Here is a 9847-nt window from a genome sequence, read left to right on the forward strand (position 1 = left end):
ACATCCTCCTTGTTCAAGGGATGGTGCGCATACAGTACACAAAATGAAATCACGAAATAAATAACACGTCCAATCCCACTACACAAACTACAGCATCTTAGTCCTCCTCAGCTTTGCGGATCTGGGGATCGCAGGCCCTGCTCCACATCCCCCTCCGCAAAACACCAAGTAGACAATCCCAGCAGAAAGTGCTCCGCACCAGGTCGTGAGAAGGCCCATCGAAATCCATAAAGCTGAGCTGCTAGCGAACCCCGACAGCCAGCCTCCCAAAGACACTCTTCCAACCGTGATCTCGCTGTACTTGGTGTCAAAATATCTCAGGTCTCTGGTGATGTTGTTCAGATTTTGACGCACAGATAACAGGTTCAACGTTGTGTTCACGACTTCGAGCAGCTCCATTCCGGGAGTCCCGGGCAGAGTCTCTTTCAGCAGGTCCGCAAAAGACACAGGTCCTTCAGAAATGTGCGGTCCGGAGAAAGGCTTCAGCGGGGGAGATTCGATCTCGACTGTGACTGACCCTTCCATCCAAGTCACCTTGTTGTTACGGTAACAGATGTTTCTGTGGCACTCACCGCACACGGTCTTGCATTCCGAGGGATCCTTGACGCACCTCCTGTACCTTTCGTGAAGCTCGGGCTTCCTGCAGTACTTGCCGTAGCACTCGGACGGCTCATAGAACCGTCCGTCTATGAGCCAGACTTTGTAGTCGGGCCAACAGGGGATGCCGTCGTTGCTCATTTTGGGTATGGGTATGATCCCTCGGACCACGGCGCGCTCCACAGCGTTCGGCACTGAGTGCACGATGAACAGCTTTCGGTTTCTGTACAGGGCCGCACCCACGGTGGGAAACTCGGACAGACCCGGGTGATCGCGCATCACGGACATGCCGCTCGGGCAGCTCCCCGAGCGCTTAGAAGCGATTTGCCTCAGACAGTTTTCTACCCCCCTGGCCATGAACTTTGTGTGCATGGCAGCCTGCGTCATCTGATGGGTCACGCTCTGCATCTGAGCGTACCACATCTGGTAGCTGGTCATCACAGAAAACTTGACGTTGGTGTCTCGCAGGGCCGCCTCGGTGTTCCTCTTCATGGCGTCTCTGAGGAGTCCGAAGTTTTTGTTGGCTATGTCCGTGTTTCTCTTCATCTTCCTCTCCTGTTCGTCTATCCTGCCGTCCATCATCGCCAAGTTCGCGTCCAGTCTGTTGCTCACCTCTACCAGTTGCCCTGAGATCCCCGTGAAGGCGTTCTTCATCGAGTCCATCTGGGCTTCCAGGTGGTCCACTCTGTTGGAAACGTGAATCGCCAGACCCAGGGCGGCTCCTCCGAGTATCACGCCTGTGAACCTCTTGCGCCTCGTCGAGCGGCGTTGCTCGGGTCGGTCGAGCGCCGGGAAGGGCGCGTTATCGGGCAGAGCGTACCCCGAAGCCTTGCGCTCCTGCGAGGCCAACTCCTCCAGGCCCTCTCTCATCAGGTCTCCGGCCCTGCGGGCGTCGTTGGTGATTTCGTGTGCCGAATCGCACAGCTTGCCGTAGTCTCTCCGGCAGCTGTCGTCTCCTCCACAGACCGAGATCAGGCAGGGCTTGAGGGCGCTCACATCGTAGTTCACGCAGCTCACGTTCAGGTTGATATAGTCCAGGCCCGGGGTGAAGTTGGAAACAAAGTGGAAGGCCTCTGCCGGCTTCATGATCGACCCGTTATCGTAATCCACCGCCAGCTTGTCCACCGCGAATCCGTCGTCCACTGAAACCAGGTTGAGGATCTGGGAGCTCTCTCCCGTGTTGTGCGTTGTGCACACTTTGCTCACGGGCGGAGCGTACTCAACAAATCTTTTCGTGTCCAGGATTCCCACCATGTAGTGTCTCGGGTCAGTCGTGGGCATCATGGTGTTGATGTTTATCGCGACCTGCGGCGGGCGATCCGACGACTCGGCCGTCTCGACCGGTTCCCCGGGAGTGCACGACTCCATCGAGTACACATTCCCGATGTAGATCCTGTCGTAGCTGGTGGCGAACATTTCCCTGTGCGGCTCCTTGAAAACCCCGAGCGCTCCGTGGACAGCCACGAGGCCGGGGCATACGAGAGTGTGGCTCAGACCCACGTTGTAACAGGGATCCAGGGAGCTCTTGGAACCCGATGCCGGGTCTTTGTACTCGCTCTCCGGGATGGTGATCACCACGTCGTCCAGCTGGGACAGCTCGGACAGCTCGCCCAGGTAGGACGGTGGTGGGGGGATCGAGGCAGACCTCGCGAACCTCAACGGCTTCGCGCCAGAAAAGGGCTTTGCGGGGGTGGTCTCTGTGGTGGATATCCCAGCGGCCATCTGTTGCCTCTTCCAGTCCTTCAGCCTGTGCACGGCCGAGGCGATGCCCAGTATTGCGGGGGTGTCTGGACGCACGCCGCGTTTGAAGTCAGAGTCCACGGGGGCTATCACGAACTGGTTCACCCCGAAGGCCACGGCCACGAGTTCTGGAAATCGCTTTAGGGTCTCGAACGACGTCGAAGACACGGTCATGTTCACCATCACCCCCCTGCCCCAGACCGTGGCTGTGGAGCCCGAGCAGCACTTGGTGTTGAGGTCTTCCTCGCACTTGAGCGCGGTGTTGGTCTCCAGGTCCGCTAAAGGCAGATCGGCCGAGACCTCCCACCTTCCCGCGTTTGTGCCCTCCAGGGAGCTGAGCTTCAGGGCTCCGGTGAGGGACAGAGTGAAGATGATCCTGTTCGCTCTGACTCCTCTCCTCAGCAGAGTCATGAGGTAGGGAACCACAGCGTACTGGTTTCCTTCATCGTTATAGCCGCTCGGGCTCACCCACACGTTCTGACAGTGCCTGGGATCCTTCGTGTCCGCGCGGCCCCGCGGCGTCACGAACGCCTCAAACTCGGCCAGATCTGAGAAGTCGGTCTTTGCCAGCAGCCCGCGAGACGCAGGAAGGCCGAGGAACACCTTGCGGATGCCTCGTCCGTGCAGGGCGGATGCCGCGAGGTTTGCAGCTCTGCCGAACTGGTCTCTTTCCCAGTGTGACTTGGAGCAGTCCGTCAGCCCCCATCGGGTCGCGTCTAAGAGCAAAGCCGTGGATGAGACAGAGAAGCTGGCCTTGGCGAGGGTTTCGGCCAGGGAGGCCAGGACCACGGGGAAGTGTCTTCGATCCGGGGACGCGGGGAGCACGCACTCGTCGAATGGGACCTTCGTCACGATGTGGCCTGCTTGCGCAACGGCGGCGAACAGGTTGGCGTCTAGAGCTAAGGCCAAGTAGCCTCCGATCGAGGAGTACCGAGCACGCCCCACCGAGACGACGGTGGCGTCACACATGGACGGCCCGACGAAGTCCCTGATCTCCTCGGCCGTCGGCGAGTAATCCGGGCCGCGGGCAGCCTCGTCGAGGCTGGAGACCTCGCACATAGCCAGAGGAGCCGAAGCCGAGCGGTCCCAGTTGGTCAGACCCGGTTTCGCGCGCCCCGACCCGCTCACGCAGAACGTGTTGCCGTTGGACTCGAAACAGTTGTCTCCCAGTTGCAGGTGGCAAACGCCGATGTTTTCTGCGTCCCCCAGGCCAACGTACGCCAGCAAGCAGGCGTAGGGCGAGTTACGGATGGCCAGGACGTCCTCCGAGTCTTGCCACCGCCTTTCCGCCTCGGACGCACGCAGCGTTCTTTTCATGAGCTTGTAGGCCGCGCACTGAGGTCCCGGATCGCACTGGCCTGACGTATTCGTCCCAAAGTAATAGTCTCTGTTGCGAGGGCTGGCGTGTAGCATTGTAGATATCCTGTTCAGCGGGGCGTTCGCAACCACCCGCTCGGAGCACCCGAATCCCCCGGGAACCGGGACGCAGGAGGACCTGTCGAGCTTCTTCACGTAGGCTCCCAGCATCACACCTTCCCTCTGGTACCTGGTCAAGTCATGAGAGCGTCCACGCGTGTCTCTCCACAGGGCGCTGATCCTTCCCGGGCAATAATGCGTACACTCGCCCTTGAGAGCACCTGTCCTGCTCAAAGCGAAACCTGCCTGGCTGGTGCCCGTGCACCAGCCAGTGTGAGAGCCGCAATTTTTCACGGAGATCCACGCGTAAGGAGCGTATCCGTAAGGTTCCGAGTCCGCCGGCGCTTGAGCTCGGACTCGGCAGATAAGCCAGGTGGCCATCGCGGCGAGGAGAGTGACCATGTGGCAACACTTCCAAGGCGGAGACCATGCAAGCTCTTGCGGTCAACCGTGCTCCCTTACGCCCGGGCGTGCGCTAATACCCGAAGGCTCCTGACGCTCGGCCTCGGGCTTTACAGCAGAAGTTGAGAGGAGGTCGGGTCGCCGGAAGCTTTGTCCGAATCGCACTGCCTGCGCTTCATGAGCGACTGGCAGGTGGCGGCCAAGCCTATGAACTGTTTCACCGCGTCGTTGTGAACCTTGGCCACTGCCTGGTCGGGTACAAGGAAAACTCTACCCATGTGGGTGCGCACTCGGTTCATGACGCAAAGGGATGCCTGGCTCGCCAGGGAGTACGAGCCCGAAATCAAGTCCACGGTCATGCTGCGGAGCACCCCGATGACGTTCTCGTCGTCTCTCGCGCAGTGCGCCAAGTGGAGGTTGATCTGCTTCTTTGTGAACGTTCGACGGCACGACTTCAAGTACGGCGCCACCTCTTGCGGCTCGAGCACACCTATGGAGTCCAGGGTGTTTCTGTCCAACCTCTCGCACAGCAAGCACTTGGAGCGCTCCGTTTCGTAACGGAGACTCTGTATCGAGGGGTGCTCCCTGCCACTTATGTTCATGTGAAGCATGGGGTACTGCTTTTGGAGAAATTGATCTGCTTCGCTGACAGCGCGGAATTCACTCTCCATCCCGTCCGCGGACCCGGCCTCTGGAAACATCTGAAAGATGGCCTGGGAGGCCATGCCAGACACGTAGCCCGCTGAATCGCCAGGCGCTCCGTTCTCAGCATTCGGCGAGGGCGGGCCGTCAGGGGCCTGGCGGCGTCTCCCTGCGACCTTGCGGCCTCGATTACTAACCGGGGAGCCCCTCCGCCTCTCGAGCACTACTCCTGCCTGTCCCCTGTCGCCTCCAGCTCTGCGACGCATCGCCCGGCATGAACAGCCCGAGACCTCTCCATCCGAAGGCTGGCAAGGTCCGAGACGAGAGCCCGTCGTCTGCGAAGAGTGAGGAGCCGAGGGCATCATCTGGAGGAGTCTGGGGGGTAATGGAGAGCGACAGGTCGACTGTGCGCGGAGCGCTCTTCTCCCCTGCCAACCAGTGGTTCTGGCGAATCCCTGCGCACAGGCGATGCGTGTTCCGCACGAGCTCGGAGCACGTGATAGCAGTGATAGAACGCGCTAGATGTAAATGGTGCAAACCTACTCAGGGTGGGGCGATGCGCTCCCAGGACGAGTTTGAACGGTCCGGGGCGAGATCCTACTTGCGCGGGACATTTGGACTGTCTCCTGCCAAGGCAGGACGGCTTTCGGAGTTGCTAACAGAGCTTAGGCTTTCGCGCAACGGTGAGGGGAATCGGGTCTTTCCGTTTGCGGGCACACCACCTTACTGCACCGTCGAGAACGTTGTTCACATCTCAGGGCCGGCACTGGAGAGACTCATGGAGTTCGACGACGAGTTTGTCTGGGGGGACAATCTGATCTTCGACACGGTAGCCTGTTCCCGCTCATGCCCCCGATAGCCGAGGAGATAGGCGCCTCATGCTCGATCGGGGATAGTAGAAAATGCAAAGCTCGGACAGCTGCGGATCGGCCTCGGTCCCTCGGACAGGACCTCTGTTCTGCCTCAAAGGCCAGAGCGTCTATGTGAAGATGTCCAAGGCAGATGTAAAGAGAGCCGTGTTGAGCAAAAGCAGCATGACGCTGGTGGACTACGCCGACAGTTGCGAGTGCGAGGGCGAGAAGTTACGTTCGGACCCCTCTCTCTTTGTGCCGATCTTCTGCAGAGAGTGCTACGGGACCACAACACAGGATTACGATGAGGCTCTGGAGGACATCCTCGCCTGCGGGACGTGTTCGTTCATCGTGGGTGTCTGCAGCGTGTACGGCGCGGACGTGGACGAGATCTACCCAGAGTCAAGGGTCGAGTACTCGGTGGAGAACTTGTTCTCCTTGTCTGGGGCCTGCCACCCACAGCCAGGAAGGGCCGTGTTCATGCACGACGCGGAGAAAGGCATCGGCCGCGTGAAGTGCTACTGGCACGTACACAGCAGGTCAGCGGACAAGACGTTTCTGTTTTGCTGCGTGGCCTGCGACAGCACGGAATATACTGCCAGGTTGCTCTCTGAGTTGAGGGAGGACGAGTCGCTGAGCACGGCATTCAGCTTGGGGACGGTGGGAGACAACTCTGTCGGGCCGGTCACGGAGGAGTGCAGCCTGGTGTCGGTGCCCATGCGACCAGCCTGCTTTTGCGTGGTCCTCACCGACAAGGACCTCGTGTCTCGGACCATGACGAGGATGGGCTTTTGCTCCGTGAAAGACAAAGCCCTCGAAGCCGGTCTGCGTCGTGGCAAGGAGGAGAGTACGCGTGAGCCAGAGAGCTCCCTCACTGCGGCGCCGGCCGAGGAGACGGGCCGCGGTGAGCTCCGGGAAAGCGAGAGCGCTGAAGACAGGGTCGAGGTCATGAGACGGCTCATGATCAAGCAGGCGGATGAGATGCGAGCGCTCGAGGACGTCCTAAGAGCAATCAAGGTACAGAACGGAGTTCTCGCACAGAGGTTGAAATCTCCCCAGGACCCTGACACCCTGTTCACGATTCGAGGAGCGGAGGACTTCACGGAGCGCACCGGGGTGAGAAACAGACTATGCGCGGGCGAGGAAGCCCATACTAACGCCATGAGCCCGGACCCGGTAGATCGAGCGTCTGAAAAGGACATGGATGCTCGTGAGGATCAACCGCAACTAGCCTTGTCGAAATACGAACTGGAGGAAGTCAGGGGACTCCTCTCGGCTTCGAGACGGGCTGCAGAGGATCGGGGTCAGAGAATCAGCCTGCTGCGGTACGGTGCCCTGAGGGGAGATCGTCTCGGGGCACGGGGTAGCCCAACTGGGCGAGCTCAGCCCCACCGTCACCGCTACAGCCACAACGACGAAGACAACGAAGACTACGAAGACTACGGCTTCGATTACGAGGACAGATGCAAAGGTGACTTCGGGTCGCAGAGCGGGAAGACGAAGCCCTCGCGAGTCGACTGCCTGACTGACCAACAGAAGAGAGATATAGCGCTGGAGTACAACAGACAAGAGTCTCAAAAAGAAGAGGTCTCGCGGAAAAAGAGGGAGACCATGATCGAAATGATCAGAGCGAGCATGGGCGACATGATCAAGAACGGCATCAAGGACGCGATGCAGCAAGGGCATGTGTTCCCGGTGGCCACAGAAGGGGTCGCGTCACCCGAGGTATCGTTGCACAGCTCAGAGTTGCAGACCATAGCGAGAGATACTCCTTACAACAGGCGGGCTAGAAACTGGGACCGGCAGCAGCAGCCTTCACACGAGAGTACGTCCGTGGATGTCCCCACGCTGCTGAAAGAACTGGAAGAACTGCGAGAGCAATCAGTTACGAGGGCATCGGGAAAGCACAAGGACGTCGAAGACTCGTCTGCCATGGACACAGGAGCCGGCTCACCCCCCAGTGACAGTGCGGAGGCCGCGTGCTGCGTGGGCAGCAACGACATCACTGTGGCGAAGAAGAAGCAGCAGGCCGGTTACGCCCCAAGGTCGTCCGGAGAGGCGCCCAGCAGTTCTGATGCACGAGCGACACTGCGAGAGTTCATCTCGTCGGTCTCAGTGCACAGATGATTCGCAGACGGTTGACTGGCCTTTGCAACCCCAACATGACATGTTGTGTACATTTGCAATTTGTCTGTATGCTTGTGTGACTTGTGTTCTTGCATTTTTGCTGTTTGTTTTTGCAATTACCTGAATTACCTGAATAAAAATCAAAAGCGAAAAAAAAAATGTGTACTTCATGAACATCATGGGTTTCTGTGCACTTCCGGGCTAGTGTAAGGTAAAGACAGCCTTCTGATTATAGCTTGCAAGCAATTCCAATTCCTTTCTCGGTTTTTGGCATCAGGGTCTGTATAGTTTTCACTAACGAGGAGAATGCGGTTCCAACGTTTTTTTGAGAGTGCATCATGGTTTCGAGGGTGGACTCGATCTGCGTTGCCCTCAACCTGCCCGATGTGAAGGTGGCTGGCGTTCAGCGATCGCAACGTTTGGTTCAGGAAGACGTGGGTGATGACTGTGATGCTGTACACATGGGCCCCTCGTCCTGTTGGAAGAGACGTTGCAATAACATGGCCCTCGGCCCTCTCGATTTTAGTTACGTCCCTTCGCAGATGATATCTTCCGAAGTAAAGCAGATTCCGCAGGTGGGAGACCTTTGCGTGTGCCTCGCTCCCGTCGCGGCTCGCGCGGAAGAGTATGCGTCGATAGTGGACCTGTACAACACGTACTGCGTAAAGGGCAGTGCGCAGATGGCCTCGAGGTGCATCGGGAGCTACGCCAGGAACCGAAACGAGCTGTACATCCCAGCGATTCCGATACACGTCTTCGTGTCAGAATGGAACAGGTCCCTAAAACAGTTCCACGACATGATAAGGTGCAACAGGGAATGGTCGAACGCACGCAGTGTTGCCGCTCCTGCGCGGGACCTCAGGACCTCGTTGATGAACAACGTGATCACGCTGACTCTGGGGGACGTGCCCGCTAGAAGTGAGCACCTATGGTACGTTTTGCACTGCATAATTTCCAAACCCTCATTGGTCAAGGAAGCGTTGCAGCTCGTGGGTTGCGTGTCGTCGCGTTCAGGCCCGCTGTATCGCACTGGCGACGTGAACAGTTCGACCGTCCCTTGCAAGAACGGCTCGAGCTCATCCAGGCTGTACCTGATAGCCAAGTCGGCGGCCGGGAAAGACGACACGCCGCTGGGAGAAACCGTCGGGGCGTCTCTCGGTCTGATTTGGGTGTCAAGCGAAGACGAGGTCTTCGATCACTTTCGCAATGTGAGACGCAGCCACTATGTCCACCTGGGTACGGAGTCTGGGAACACGTTCAGGTGCAACGGGTCCTGCGAGTGGCGTGCCCATGACCGGGAGGTTTTTGAACGGATGCGCGAGCTCGGCGCGGAAGTCGCGTCGATGCCCTGCTTGCAGAATTCTCGCCTGGCCGGAAACACGGCCGACGCGGTGAGAGCCGCCCGCAGACTGTGAGACGAAGGCTGGCGGCCGGAGGGGGGGAATCCTGGGGTTTCGGACGGTGCATCAGACAACTAACCATCGTAAAGTGGCGGAAGAGGGGGGGGGGGGGGGGGCCGAGCACTCGGAGAACGGCAGCTCGAGAATGCTGCCGAGGACCTTCGTGCCCGATCGGGACCTGATCGCATCGGCCGCACTCAACAGAGGAGCGGTCGTGACCTACGGCATCCATCCACTGTATCTATCCCCTGCGGTGTGCTGGCTCAACCGCACGCGTGGACGGTCGCGTCGGGCAAAGCGCTCCGTAGTCTGCGCGCTCAAAGGAGCGTCGAACGCAGCGAGCGTGATCACCGTCTTCTCTCACATCGTAAGGCTCTGGGATTACCCGGCGTTGGACGCGACCGAGGCCTGTTGGTCCCTAATGGTGTGCGCGGCTCTGATCTCAGGCCTTGCTGTGGCCGCCAGGAGTTCCAGCGCATTGGTCTCTCAAGCGGATCCCAAAGTCATCGCTCACCCGCTGAGGGTCATTCCCCTCTGGGTCAAATGCCTCCTCTCTGCACTTTTGTTCTCTGCCTACACGTACACCTGGCTGTACTGCACGGACCCGTCTCGTACTGGCTGCTGGGAAGAGGGCCGGAGAGCCTGGCCGCCGCTCTGGTCGTGCACGGCCGG

The sequence above is a fragment of the Oryzias latipes genome, chromosome 19 (genome assembly GCF_053564925.1).
Source record: "Oryzias latipes strain Hd-rR chromosome 19, Olatipes_Hd-rR_3.1".
Lineage (NCBI taxonomy): Eukaryota > Metazoa > Chordata > Actinopteri > Beloniformes > Adrianichthyidae > Oryzias > Oryzias latipes.